This window comes from Pinus tabuliformis, chromosome 6, assembly GCF_031772625.1.
Source record: "Pinus tabuliformis cultivar Carrire ecotype Pingquan chromosome 6, CPIR1, whole genome shotgun sequence".
NCBI classification, from domain to species: Eukaryota; Viridiplantae; Streptophyta; class Pinopsida; order Pinales; family Pinaceae; genus Pinus; species Pinus tabuliformis.
Window position 1 is genome coordinate 884,089,898 of NC_142292.1, and position 14,507 is coordinate 884,104,404.

Genomic DNA, 14,507 nt, shown 5'->3' on the forward strand with positions numbered 1-14,507 from the left:
AAGTCAACACATTCACAACCTCTGGCTTTGTAGCATGAAGAGCATTTCAAAAAATTTTAAGAATTAAATAAGGTGAGACTGAATAATCTGAACAATGCCATGAAATGGAATGGAATGCAAATGAAGACTCGGCCGAAATCCACTGACAATGAACGGGACTACAATGCAATGTAATGAATAACAAGAATTGAGTGGGGAGCGCTATGCTTCCCTGCTGTTTTGTTTTGTTCCCAACTTTCCACCACTCATACAGCTGTGAAATTAAATTAGAAAAAATCAAGCTCTAATAATAACAGCGGGCATGCATGCAACCCAGCCCATAAACGGAAACAATACCAGGTAATAATAGAAAGCTTCCCTTAACTTAAAAAATCTTCGAGCTTTATCCATTTGTAAATCTGGATACGAAGTTGGCTTTTGACAGCCTCATGCTTAGAAATCAATCATCCCTGTAATGTGTAACAACTGCCTGTAAACTCGGCAATGGTATTACAGCTAATAAAAGTTTGATGGGCAACAACAAACCTCGAACCCCAGACGTATGAGCTGGTAATATTGAGCAATTATTTGGCTGGCCCCTGCAGGGTACATGGTCATGACTTTAATTCAAAGATGTTTTGTCCAAGGGAAACATCCAAATATCCCATTGACCTAATAAATTGAAATGAAATACAGTGATCATCAACTAAGAAAATTTGTTTTAACCTTTGGAGAAGTTGAGGGTGAAGGTGGGCTGATCAACCCCCAAATAGTTGATGTGAAAGATAAGATCTTCTGGGAGGTCATGCTTTGCTCTCTAGATAACCCATCCGATTCCGGCATAGACGAGTCCATACTTGTTCCCGCTCACGTTTATGCTCTTCACCAATGGAAGCCGAAAATCCCATTCCAAATCAGGATAGAGGAACGGTGCAATAAATCCGCCGCTTGTCGCGTCCACACGTATGGGTGTGTCCCACCTGCAACCATTGGGCGCAATCAACGGTCATGACCACAATCACAATTTTCAACCTGGTCAGTCCTATTCAATGAGCAGGTAAATCGAAGGAGATCTGATGGCTCACCCTGTTTCCCTGTTTTTCTGTAGGAGGAGATCGTTCAACAACTTGACATTTTTGAACTCGCCATTGTAAGTAGAACCCAAAATGGCTGCCACACAAATAGTGTTCTCGTCAACCATCTCAACAGCTTTGACGAGATCCATCACATAGTACCCTCTTTCAGTTTAACTTCTTTCAGCTCTACGTCAAAATATCGAGCAAATTTCTCCCAACAAACCTCCTGGACGAACTCTGTTATCAACGGCTTATGTTTTTATGTTGCTGATGATTGACATGTTCCTCTTCTTTACAACATGCACCTGTATTCATTGATGTTCTTTTAAAAATGCAATTTAACACATCACGAAAGTAAAAGGTCTTGGAAGGGTCCTTTGTCAAACCCGGACCTGGATCATGGCTAAAGCTTTCTCATTTTTTTTCCTAGCTAGGGTTTGGAGAGTTTGACTTGTACCAACTTGTGATAAGCTATTGGTATGTATTGTAGTTCAAATTTAACACTTCAATTAGCTTTTCTATTTCAAAGTTTGTTCTTGCATGCGTTATCTATTATTAGAGTAGTGTGCATATCCCAAGGGAGGTATAGATCCCAAGGAAGAATGTGCATGCATGCATGCCACAAAGATCCTCAAATTGGGACACACTATTTCTAACACTTCTATCCATGTATGAGGGTGCACCAGCAGAGTAAATTAGGGTTAGGGTTTGATTGAGACAATTTGGGCACTTCATGCATGTGACCAAATACATTGTATCTTCCATTTGTCTCTTGTTCTATAAAAGAGACATAAGCTCACCAATGTGTTGGTTGGCGAGTTTTAGTTTTGAGCTACAGCAATTTAACTATTTTTCTTTCAAAAAATAGAAGATAGATACACCATTGAGTGTTCCACATTGTGTATTTGCTCTTTGTAATTTCCAGCAGTGTGTGTTTGTACATTAATGTCTTTAGAGATTGTTATTTTGATTGAGATCTTTAGTTTATAGGCTACATAGGTTTATGTTAACTTATCTAAGTGCAGAATCTACTTACCATGGTCAAAAATTTAACAAGTATATCATTCTCTTAACATTTTTTTCTTTTTGGAGGGAGGTTGGAGGGTGTTTTTTTTCCTTTTGATGGGAGGGTATAGGGTGAGTGAGTCTGAGGTTTTGGATCATACATAATTAAGGTTAAAAATGAATAAAGAAAAATCATAAAAGAACACATTGTTGATGTTTGTAGCAGCGGACAGATATTTCTGCATTGGCTAGGTGTCAAGCATGCAGGAATCGTCCAAAGCTTCCCTAGGAAACTTGCTCAATTTATTGAGGAAGTTGTTTTTATGATTTAGCCTAAGTCTAACATAAGAAAAGCACATTAATTAAGTTAATTAATTAATGTTGGCTATTGAGCTAGGAAATCTAAGGGAATGTAATTTTAATTACATTAGTGAATTTGTTTTAATCTCAATAGTTAATCTCAAATACCATTCATCACTTTGGACATTTGGGTTAGGGATTTAGCTCAATGAGAAATTGTAAAAGCAAGCCTAAGGAGTGGAGAAAGACATAACAATTGACAGAGATTGAGACAGTGATTTTCTCAGGAGCTGAAGAGAAAAGAGGTGTCCAGCAGTGAGAGGAAAATTCTAGAGGAGATTGAGTGGAGGCTCTTCAGCAAGGAGGCCATACCAATTTCTGAGCAGAAGTTTTGCAGGGGCTGTACAAGGAGAGCCGAGGTCACACATGCCATGCGGGTTTAGTTTCAGCAGGCCGCATGTGTGAAAGAGAGGCTGTGCGCAGGCTGTACATACTACAGCACTTCTGCAAATTAGATTTCTCAGGGGCATATTTGCCAGGTTTATTTGCTGTAATAATTATTCTAATTTTCTTTGTAGGCCAATTTCCCAGTAAGAGAGCCTCACTGTTCAAATAATTAAAAGTCAAGATCAGTTGGAGAAGAATTTTCTGTGTGAAAGATGTCCTGTATTTTGCTTCTGCTATTTCATTTCTGAGTTAAAAATCCTAGTGTATTTTATTCAGTAATTGCAGAAATAATTTTTTCGGGTTATAAAAATTACTAGGAATTATAATCAGATCTGGAATCTAGAAATTAACATCCATCAATGCCTTGGTACACCAGTGACGTGGATGGAGAGTTGAACTGTCCAACAAGGTTCCTTCTCATTGTGCTTTGCCCCACCCAAATGGCATATTAAACAGGGGTGAGGCCAGGTCCAAGTCCAATTGAATTTGGTGGAACAGATACCCCTGATACCTGATAACTAAGCCAAAGAAAGTCCAGGTTATGATGTGCAACCGCTCATGGTGTCTTCTGGAAGCACTTCCAACAACAAAAAAATTAAGAAAGAGATATGCTTTCGCATCCTTTCTATGTCAAAGGAGAAGGCAAGTGGCATATGCAATGCCTATCAATATGCAAAGTACAATTAGAATCATCATATCTATCGGACAACGTACAAACATAATCCTCAATGCAAGTAGTTATGCTACAAGATGCACAAAGGCCTGAAATCAAGAATAAGGAGTCGCATCTTTAGATATAGCCAGAAGATGAAACAAAGCCTACTGGCGGTGCTGTATGCTTATCCAAAGTATGGACTCTGTAAGAGACTTGCTCAAGGGTCACTTCCTTTGTAAGTTTGCACTATAGTATAAATGAACCAAAGCCTGCAGGGATGAAACATATGCTTAAGGCTTAAACAAAGTATGGGCTCTATCAGAGAGTTGCTGACAAATCTTGGAAAGGTTCACAACTTCACAATCCTCCAATCTGTGATCCCCCTTCCTAGTTATTAGCATAGCACACAATCTGCACGGAAGCACAGTAACACTGTATCCTTTTTTGCTTTCGTCTCCTTTTGATGGCAGGTTATATGGTGAATCTGATGTTCTAGATAGTACATGATTAATTGTAAATATGCAAAAAGAAAATTTTAAAATAATGAAAGTAATACATGCTTATTCCATAACAAGCTAGCTCCAAATTTGAATAGCCACCATTTACTATTGGATTCAATAAACAGGCTCGGTACATGCTAGCAAGGACTACTGATAGCCTTCTAGTCTCTAGAACATAATGAACAACAATGCCATAATTTTCTAGCACAATCATAAAAAGAAAAGCAAAGTTATCGACAAATAAATGAATTTGCCCATACTTCAGAAGCATTGTGAAATATCACTAGAAATAAGCAGAAACTTCGCATAGTAGGACATCTAATTGGAGTTTCAAGGATGAGGCTATAAAGCCCTCAACTGCAAATATGAACCGAAAACATAGAAGATTTGAAGTCAAAGGTAAGTATAAAGAAGATATCAAATGTATGAATAGCAACTTCTTACAAGATTAGGAATCTTCTCGGATTGATCCCTTGAGTTTTTTAGAGTCCAACCACCATCAGCACCCACATCCAAAATCCCCGAAAAGTTCCTAACAGCAATAATAGATAATTCTCTGCATAAATTAAAAAAACTTATGTTAGCTCGAGTCTGACAAACAGACTTTCTAAAAGTTTGGAGAAAGCATGACACTTATTAATACATCCTAATCAATTCTATACGCATTACTTGCGCTTGAATGGTAGATGCATTTCTCGTATACCCCAAAAACCTGTAGCCCAATTTCTCCTTCTGTTCTTGTTTCCCATATCATGTTTATGATAATATAGACGCTATGAGGTGCAATGTTATATATACACACGGATCAAACCCCTAATTAAATTATGATTAAACTCATTTTTCAATTTTTATTCTAAGCGAAGAGGACATAAAACCAGGCAGGTACAAAAGAATGTTAAAAAATAAAACATAAACAAAATGTGTGCCAGTATTCAAGAGTTCACAGCAGAAATTGTCAGTTACTCTCGAAATCTAGATCTGCATAAGGGTTTCAACTTAACAGGTCTCCTCCCTATATGTGTATATATGTATACTTTGTTAAATTGTGTACACTTCGTTAGATCGAGTACAGAGAAGTGAAAGTCACAAGAAATCAAAAGCAATAACATTTCAAAGGCAGAGTAATGTGAACAATAGAAACGAAATTCCACACGATATTGAGGTACCTTTTGGTGAGAAGGACTATATCAATGCTTTGTCGAGCCCCACTTGCTATGTCTGGAATTCGAAGTGCCTGAAACGCCTTCCCACCATAGATTTTCTCAAGTCTTAGCTTCAAGTAAAAAATTACATAATAACTCAATCAATCCAAACAAACTACGTAATTAATCAGTCCTTGGAAAAAGCAAAGCAGTAGAATGGGGGTGAAGGAAGGAAGGAAGGAATACGTACCGAGGCAAGGATTCCTGATTATCTTGAGGCAAGGATTGAATGAACCGATCCATCCGTATCAGCCGCAGCGCTGCTCAAAGCCATTTTTGGCTAAAATCTGAATATCCAAGGGCGGATCTTCAACAGGCTCTTATTACACAGCGGCTTCAGCCAGTATGTCGTCGATTGCAGGAAAACTGCGGAGCGGAATCGAATGTGGGAGTATGGTGTTTAAAGGAGGCTTTGACAAAGGGCGAGCTTGTTCACGGCGCTACGGTTGCTTCTGTTTGTAACATGTTCCTATAGTTCCATAATAGGAAATGATAGTGCTTCATGGCGGAAAGGCATGGGATTGATGATTTTTCCACATGAAAAAGGGCGGGCTTTTTTTATTTTCTGGATAGAATTTTTTTCTCGTGAGTTTTAGTGCTTTTTTGACTTTCTGTGTTTTCTTGATTTTCTGTTGTTTCCTTTTCTAGTTCAGATCAACGGTTGAAAGTGTCTCACGTGATCAAACGGAACAGAATAAAAGTGTTGACTAAGAAGTTGATGCATGGCGGTGCTGTATGCTTATCCAAAGTATGGACTCTGTAAGAGACTTGCTCAAGGGTCACTTCCTTTGTAAGTTTGCACTATAGTATAAATGAACCAAAGCCTGCAGGGATGAAACATATGCTTAAGGCTTAAAAAAAGTATGGGCTCTATCAGAGAGTTGCTGACAAATCTTGGAAAGGTTCACAACTTCACAATCCTCCAATATGTGATCCCCCTTCCTAGTTATTAGCATAGCACACAATCTGCACGGAAGCACAGTAACACTGTATCCTTTTTTGCTTTCATCTCCTTTTGATGGCAGGATATATGGTGAATCTAGCGTTCTAGATAGTACATGATTAATTGTAAATATGCAAAAAGAAAATTTTAAAATAATGAAAGTAATACATGCTTATTCCATAACAAGCTAGCTCCAAATTTGAATAGCCACCATTTACTATTGGATTCAATAAACAGGCTCGGTACATGCCAGCAAGGACTACTGAAGCCTTCTAATCTCTAGAACATAATGAACAACAATGCCATAATTTTCTAGCATAATCATAAAAAGAAAAGCAAAGTTATCGACAAATAAATGAATTTGCCCATACTTCAGAAGCATTGTGAAATATCACTAGAAATAAGCAGAAACTTCGCATAGTAGGACATCTAATTGGAGTTTCAAGGATGAGGCTATAAAGCCCTCAACTGCAAATACGAACCGAAAACACAGAAGATTTGAAGTCAAAGGTAAGTATAAAGAAGATATCAAATGTATGAATAGCAACTTCTTACAAGATTAGGAATCTTCTCGGATTGATCCCTTGAGTTTTTTAGAGTCCAACCACCATCAGCACCCACATCCAGAATCCCTGAAAAGTTCCTAACAGCAATAATAGATAATTCTCTGCATAAATTAAAAAAACTTATGTTAGCTCGAGTCTGACAAACAGACTTTCTAAAAGTTTGGAGAAAGCATGACACTTATTAATACATCCTAATCAATTCTATACGCATTACTTGCGCTTGAATGGTAGATGCATTTCTCGTATACCCCAAAAACCTGTAGGCCAATTTCTCCTTTTGTTCTTGTTTCCCATATCATGTTTATGATAATATAGACGCTATGAGGTGCAATGTTATATATACACACGGATCAAACCCCTGATTAAATTATGATTAAACTCATTTTTCAATTTTTATTCTAAGCGAAGAGGACATAAAACCAGGCAGGTACAAAAGAATGTTAAAAAATAAAACATAAACATAATGTGTGTCGGTATTCAAGAGTTCACAGCAGAAATTGTCAGTTACTCTTGAAATCTAGATCTGCATAAGGGTTTCAACTTAATAGGTCTCCTCCCTGTATGTGTATATATGTATACTTTGTTAAATTGTGTACACTTCGTTAGATCGAGTACAGAGAAGTGAAAGTCACAAGAAATCAAAAGCAATAACATTTCAAAAGCAGAGTAATGTGAACAATAGAAATGAAATTCCACATGATATTGAGGTACCTTTTGGTGAGAAGGACTATATCAATGCTTTGTCGAGCCCCACTTGCTATGTCTAGAATTCGAAGTGCCTGAAACACCTTCCCACGATAGATTTTCTCAAGTCTGAGCTTCAAGTAAAAAATTACATAATAACTCAATCAATCCAAACAAACTACGTAATTAATCAGTCCTTGGAAAAAACAAAGCAGTAGAATGGGGGTGAAGGAAGGAAGGAAGGAAGACGTACCGAGGCAAGGATTCCTGATTATCTTGAGGCAAGGGTTGAATGAACCGATCCATCCGTATCAGCCGTAGCGCTGCTCAAAGCCATTTTTGGCTGAAATCTTAATATCCAAGGGCGGATCTTCAACAGGCTCTTATTACACAGTGGCTTCAGCCAGTATGTCGTCGATTGCAGGAAAACTGCGGAGCGGAATCGAATGTGGGAGTATGGTGTTTAAAGGAGGCTTTGACAAAGGGCGAGCTTGTTCACGGCGCTACGGTTGCTTCTGTTTGTAACATGTTCCTATAGTTCCATAATAGGAAATGATAGTGCTTCATGGCGGAAAGGCATGGGATTGATGATTTTTCCACATGAAAAAGGGCGGGCTTTTTTTATTTTCTGGATAGAATTTTTTCTCGTGAGTTTTAGTGCTTTTTTGACTTTCTGTGTTTTCTTGATTTTCTGTTGTTTCCTTTTCTAGTTCAGATCAATGGTTGAAAGTGTCTCACGTGATCAAACGGAACAGAATAAAAGTGTTGACTAAGAAGTTGATGCATGGTGGTGCTGTATGCTTATCCAAAGTATGGACTCTGTAAGAGACTTGCTCAAGGGTCACTTCCTTTGTAAGTTTGCACTATAGTATAAATGAACCAAAGCCTGCAGGGATGAAACATATGCTTAAGGCTTAAACAAAGTATGGGCTCTATCAGAGAGTTGCTGACAAATCTTGGAAAGGTTCACAACTTCACAATCCTCCAATCTGTGATCCCCCTTCCTAGTTATTAGCATAACACACAATCTGCACGGAAGCACAGTAACGCTGTATCCTTTTTTGCTTTCGTCTCCTTTTGATGGCAGGTTATATGGTGAATCTGACGTTCTAGATAGTACATGATTAATTGTAAATATGCAAAAAGAAAATTTTAAAATAATGAAAGCAATACATGCTTATTCCATAACAAGCTAGCTCCAAATTTGAATAGCCACCATTTACTATTGGATTCAATAAACAAGCTCGGTACATGCTAGCAAGGACTACTGATAGCCTCCTAGTCTCTAGAACATAATGAACAACAATGCCATAATTTTCTAGCACAATCATAAAAAGAAAAGCAAAGTTATCGACAAATAAATGAATTTGCCCATACTTCAGAAGCATTGTGAAATATCACTAGAAATAAGCAGAAACTTCGCATAGCAGGACATCTAATTGGAGTTTCAAGGATGAGGCTATAAAGCCCTCAACTGCAAATACGAACCGAAAACATAGAAGATTTGAAGTCAAAGGTAACTATAAAGAAGATATCAAATGTATGAATAGCAACTTCTTACAAGATTAGGAATCTTCTCGGATTGATCCCTTGAGTTTTTTAGAGTCCAACCACCATCAGCACCCACATCCAGAATCCCCGAAAAGTTCCTAACAGCAATAATAGATAATTCTCTGCATAAATTAAAAAAACTTATGTTAGCTCGAGTCTGACAAACAGACTTTCTAAAAGTTTGGAGAAAGCATGACACTTGTTAATACATCCTAATCAATTCTATACGCATTACTTGCGCTTGAATGGTAGATGCATTTCTCGTATACCCCAAAAACTTGTAGGCCAATTTCTCCTTCTGTTCTTGTTTCCCATATCATGTTTATGATAATATAGACGCTATGAGGTGCAATGTTATATATACACACGGATCAAACCCCTAATTAAATTATGATTAAACACATTTTTCAATTTTTATTCTAAGCGAAGAGGACATAAAACCAGGCAGGTACAAAAGAATGTTAAAAAATAAAACATAAACATAATGTGTGTCGGTATTCAAGAGTTCACAGCAGAAATTGTCAGTTACTCTTGAAATCTAGATCTGCATAAGGGTTTCAACTTAACAGGTCTCCTCCCTGTATGTGTATATATGTATACTTTGTTAAATTGTGTACACTTCGTTAGATCGAGTACAGAGAAGTGAAAGTCACAAGAAATCAAAAGCAATAACATTTCAAAAGCAGAGTAATGTGAACAATAGAAACGAAATTCCACACGATATTGAGGTACCTTTTGGTGAGAAGGACTATATCAATGCTTTGTCGAGCCCCACTTGCTATGTCTGGAATTCGAAGTGCCTGAAACGCCTTCCCACCATAGATTTTCTCAAGTCTGAGCTTCAAGTAAAAAATTACATAATAACTCAATCAATCCAAACAAACTACGTAATTAATCAGTCCTTGGAAAAAGCAAAGCAGTAGAATGGGGGTGAAGGAAGGAAGGAAGGAAGACGTACCGAGGCAAGGATTCCTGATTATCTTGAAGCAAGAGTTGAATGAACCGATCCATCCGTATCAGCCGCAGCGCTGCTCAAAGCCATTTTTGGCTGAAATCTGAATATCCAAGGGCGGATCTTCAACAGGCTCTTATTACACAGCGGCTTCAGCCAGTATGTCGTCGATTGCAGGAAAACTGCGGAGCGGAATCGAATGTGGGAGTATGGTGTTTAAAGGAGGCTTTGACAAAGGGCGAGCTTGTTCACGGCGCTACGGTTGCTTCTGTTTGTAACATGTTCCTATAGTTCCATAATAGGAAATGATAGTGCTTCATGGCGTAAAGGCATGGGATTGATGATTTTTCCACATGAAAAAGGGCGGGCTTTTTTTATTTTCTGGATAGAATTTTTTCTCGTGAGTTTTAGTGCTTTTTTGACTTTCTGTGTTTTCTTGATTTTCTGTTGTTTCCTTTTCTAGTTCAGATCAACGGTTGAAAGTGTCTCACGTAATCAAACGGAACAGAATAAAAGTGTTGACTAAGAAGTTGATGCATGGCGGTGCTGTATGCTTATCCAAAGTATGGACTCTGTAAGAGACTTGCTCAAGGGTCACTTCCTTTGTAAGTTTGCACTATAGTATAAATGAACCAAAGCCTGCAGGGATGAAACATATGCTTAAGGCTTAAACAAAGTATGGGCTCTATCAGAGAGTTGCTGACAAATCTTGGAAAGGTTCACAACTTCACAATCCTCCAATCTGTGATCCCCCTTCCTAGTTATTAGCATAGCACACAATCTGCAGGGAAGCACAGTAACACTGTATCCTTTTTTGCTTTCGTCTCCTTTTGATGGCAGGTTATATGGTGAATCTGACGTTCTAGATAGTACATGATTAATTGTAAATATGCAAAAAGAAAATTTTAAAATAATGAAAGTAATACATGCTTATTCCATAACAAGCTAGCTCCAAATTTGAATAGCCACCATTTACTATTGGATTCAATAAACAGGCTCGGCACATGCTAGCAAGGACTACTGAAGCCTTCTAGTCTCTAGAACATAATGAACAACAATGCCATAGTTTTCTAGCACAATCATAAAAAGAAAAGCAAAGTTATCGACAAATAAATGAATTTGCCCATACTTCAGAAGCATTGTGAAATATCACTAGAAATAAGCAGAAACTTCGCATAGCAGGACATCTAATTGGAGTTTCAAGGATGAGGCTATAAAGCCCTCAACTGCAAATACGAATCGAAAACATAGAAGATTTGAAGTCAAAGGTAAGTATAAAGAAGATATCAAATGTATGAATAACAACTTCTTACAAGATTAGGAATCTTCTCGGATTGATCCCTTGAGTTTTTTAGAGTCCAACCACCATCAGCACCCACATCCAGAATCCCCGAAAAGTTCCTAACAGCAATAATAGATAATTCTCTGCATAAATTAAAAAAACTTATGTTAGCTCGAGTCTGACAAACAGACTTTCTAAAAGTTTGGAGAAAGCATGACACTTATTAATACATCCTAATCAATTCTATACGCATTACTTGCGCTTGAATGGTAGATGCATTTCTCATATACCCCAAAAACCTGTAGGCCAATTTCTCCTTCTGTTCTTGTTTCCCATATCATGTTTATGATAATATAGACGCTATGAGGTGCAATGTTATATATACACACGGATCAAACCCCTGATTAAATTATGATTAAACTCATTTTTCAATTTTTATTCTAAGCGAAGAGGACATAAAACCAGGCAGGTACAAAAGAATGTTAAAAAATAAAACATAAACATAATGTGTGTCAGTATTCAAGAGTTCACAGCAGAAATTGCCAGTTACTCTCGAAATCTAGATCTGCATAAGGGTTTCAACTTAACAGGTCTCCTCCCTGTATGTGTATATATGTATACTTTGTTAAATTGTGTACACTTCGTTAGATCGAGTACAGAGAAGTGAAAGTCACAAGAAATCAAAAGCAATAACATTTCAAAAGCAGAGTAATGTGAACAATAGAAATGAAATTCCACACGATATTGAGGTACCTTTTGGTGAGAAGGACTATATCAATGCTTTGTCGAGCCCCACTTGCTATGTCTGGAATTCGAAGTGCCTGAAACGCCTTCCCACCATAGATTTTCTCAAGTCTGAGCTTCAAGTAAAAAATTACATAATAACTCAATCGATCCAAACAAACTACGTAATTAATCAGTCCTTGGAAAAAGCAAAGCAGTAGAATGGGGGTGAAGGAAGGAAGGAAGTAAGACGTACCAAGGCAAGGATTCCTGATTATCTTGAGGCAAGGGTTGAATGAACCGATCCATTCGTATCAGCCGCAGCGCTGCTCAAAGCCATTTTTGGCTGAAATTTGAATATCCAAGGGCGGATCTTCAACAGGCTCTTATTACACAGCGGCTTCAGCCAGTATGTCGTCGATTGCAGGAAAACTGCGGAGCGGAATCGAATGTGGGAGTATGGTGTTTAAAGGAGGCTTTGACAAAGGGCGAGCTTGTTCACGGCACTACGGTTGCTTCTGTTTGTAACATGTTCCTATAGTTCCATAATAGGAAATGATAGTGCTTCATGGCGGAAAGGCATGGGATTGATGATTTTTCCACATGAAAAAGGGCGGGCTTTTTTTATTTTCTGCATAGAATCTTTTCTCGTGAGCTTTAGTGCTTTTTTGACTTTCTGTGTTTTCTTGATTTTCTGTTGTTTCCTTTTCTGGTTCAGATCAACGGTTGAAAGTGTCTCACGTGATCAAACGGAGCAGAATAAAAGTGTTGACTAAGAAGTTGATGCATAGGAAGGCCTATCGGCCTAAATATCTAATAAAATGCTAATTATATTAATTATTCATTAATATTTTTAAAAGTTTATATTATTTTTTAATTTTTTAACATATTTTTATTAATTTATTATAAAATACTCTATATTTTAATTAAACTATTTTATATTATTATATTACTTTTTATTATATTTAATTATTGTTATTAATTAAATAATAAACTTATACTTGGATGGAATGTAATGTTTTAAATTTTAAACATTAAAACCTACAATATTCTAAATCTCTATACTCTTTCTTTCTATTTCAATAGAGCATGCATTAGTTTTCATACTTATCATTTATGTCAACTAAGTTGTAGCATCGTATTACTTGTTAATAAGATTATTTATTATTAATTAATTAATTAATTGATTAAAAAATAATATTTTAGAGTTTAGATATATTTTAAATCAACCGTCTTTAATATTTCATTAAAATAGAAGATGATAGATTTTTTTATAATTCCATTGTGTTTTATAAGGTAACAAATTTACAATTTTTATTTTATTTTATTGTGTTAATTATCAGTAATTTTTTAGCATTTAATTATTAAGTTAGAGAATGAAGGGAAAAAAGATAAAGCGCAAAGTGGTGAAATCTAAGTTTTAAACTTTATGAAGAAATTCTAATCAAACTATGAAGGGAAAAAGATAAAGTAGAAATTGTACAAGCCCAAATAAACTCCAAAATGAAAGAGTATCATATTAATGATAAAATTACTTAATTATACATGTGCAATCTAGGTACGAGACAGTTGTGTCTCGATAACTTATTAACCATAAAAATGGAATGTAAAACTAATTACATATTATACAATAACAATCACGAAGTATTAGTTAATGTTCTCCCCTTAATCCGAAGGGACATCTGACATATCAAGTAACATTTTGAACTTTTCAAACTTTTCACGTCCTAGTGGCTTTGTAAATATGTCTGCGATTTGTTCTGAGGTAGGACAATGTGTCAGATGAATAAATTTGGCCTCTACATAATGTCGAATCAAGTGATATTTGGTGTTAATATGCTTGCTTCGATCATGAAACTTGGGATTCTTGGCCACCTGAATTGTAAAAGAGTTGTCGACGAGTAGTGGAGTGGAAGCATTTTGTTTCTCCTGCAAGTCTTCAAGTATTTTGCGAAGCCAAATGATTTCTTTTGTAGTTTGAGTTGTTGCAACATATTCGGCTTCAATAGTAGAATCAACATGAACAAATTGTTTGCGTGATCCCTAACTGATGGTTGCTGATCCAAGACTCATCAAATAACCAGAAGTAGAGACTTCATTCTCCTTATCTCCATCAAAATCAGAATTTGAATAGCCGGTGAGATGGAAATCTGCAACTTTTGAATATTTGATGCCATATGTTCGAGTTCCTTTCAAATACTTGAGCACTCGCTTTGTTGCATTCCAATGACCTTCACATGCCTTAAGCATGAACCTGGAAAGTATCCCTACAACAAAAGCTATGTTAGGTCGAGTAGTAGGTAGAAAATTCAAACTTCCAACATGTTTCTTATACTTTGTTGGATCTTCAAACATACTTCCTTCAGTGGAAGTAAGCTTCAAATTCTGCTCCATAGGAGTAGCAACAGGATTACAATCCCGCATCCCAAATCTATCCAATTGTTGTCCAATATATTTTTTCTAAGAAATGAAAATATATTTTGGTTTCTAATCAACTTCAATCCCTAAATAATAATGTAATAAACTCAAATTTGTCATGTCAAAAACTTTTAATAATTCTCTGTTAACGGACATTATATAGTCATCATTGTTTCCTGTGATCATCAAATCATCTACATACACAACCAAATATACAACTGACT

General features: G+C 36.6%; 1 pseudogene; it reads right to left on the reverse strand.

Annotated features, from left to right (window-relative positions):
• Positions 1-700: 700 nt before the first annotated feature.
• Positions 701-2,793, reverse strand: LOC149261717 (glutamate decarboxylase 1 pseudogene; annotated as a pseudogene).
• Between the last annotated feature and the right edge of the window lie 11,714 nt (positions 2,794-14,507).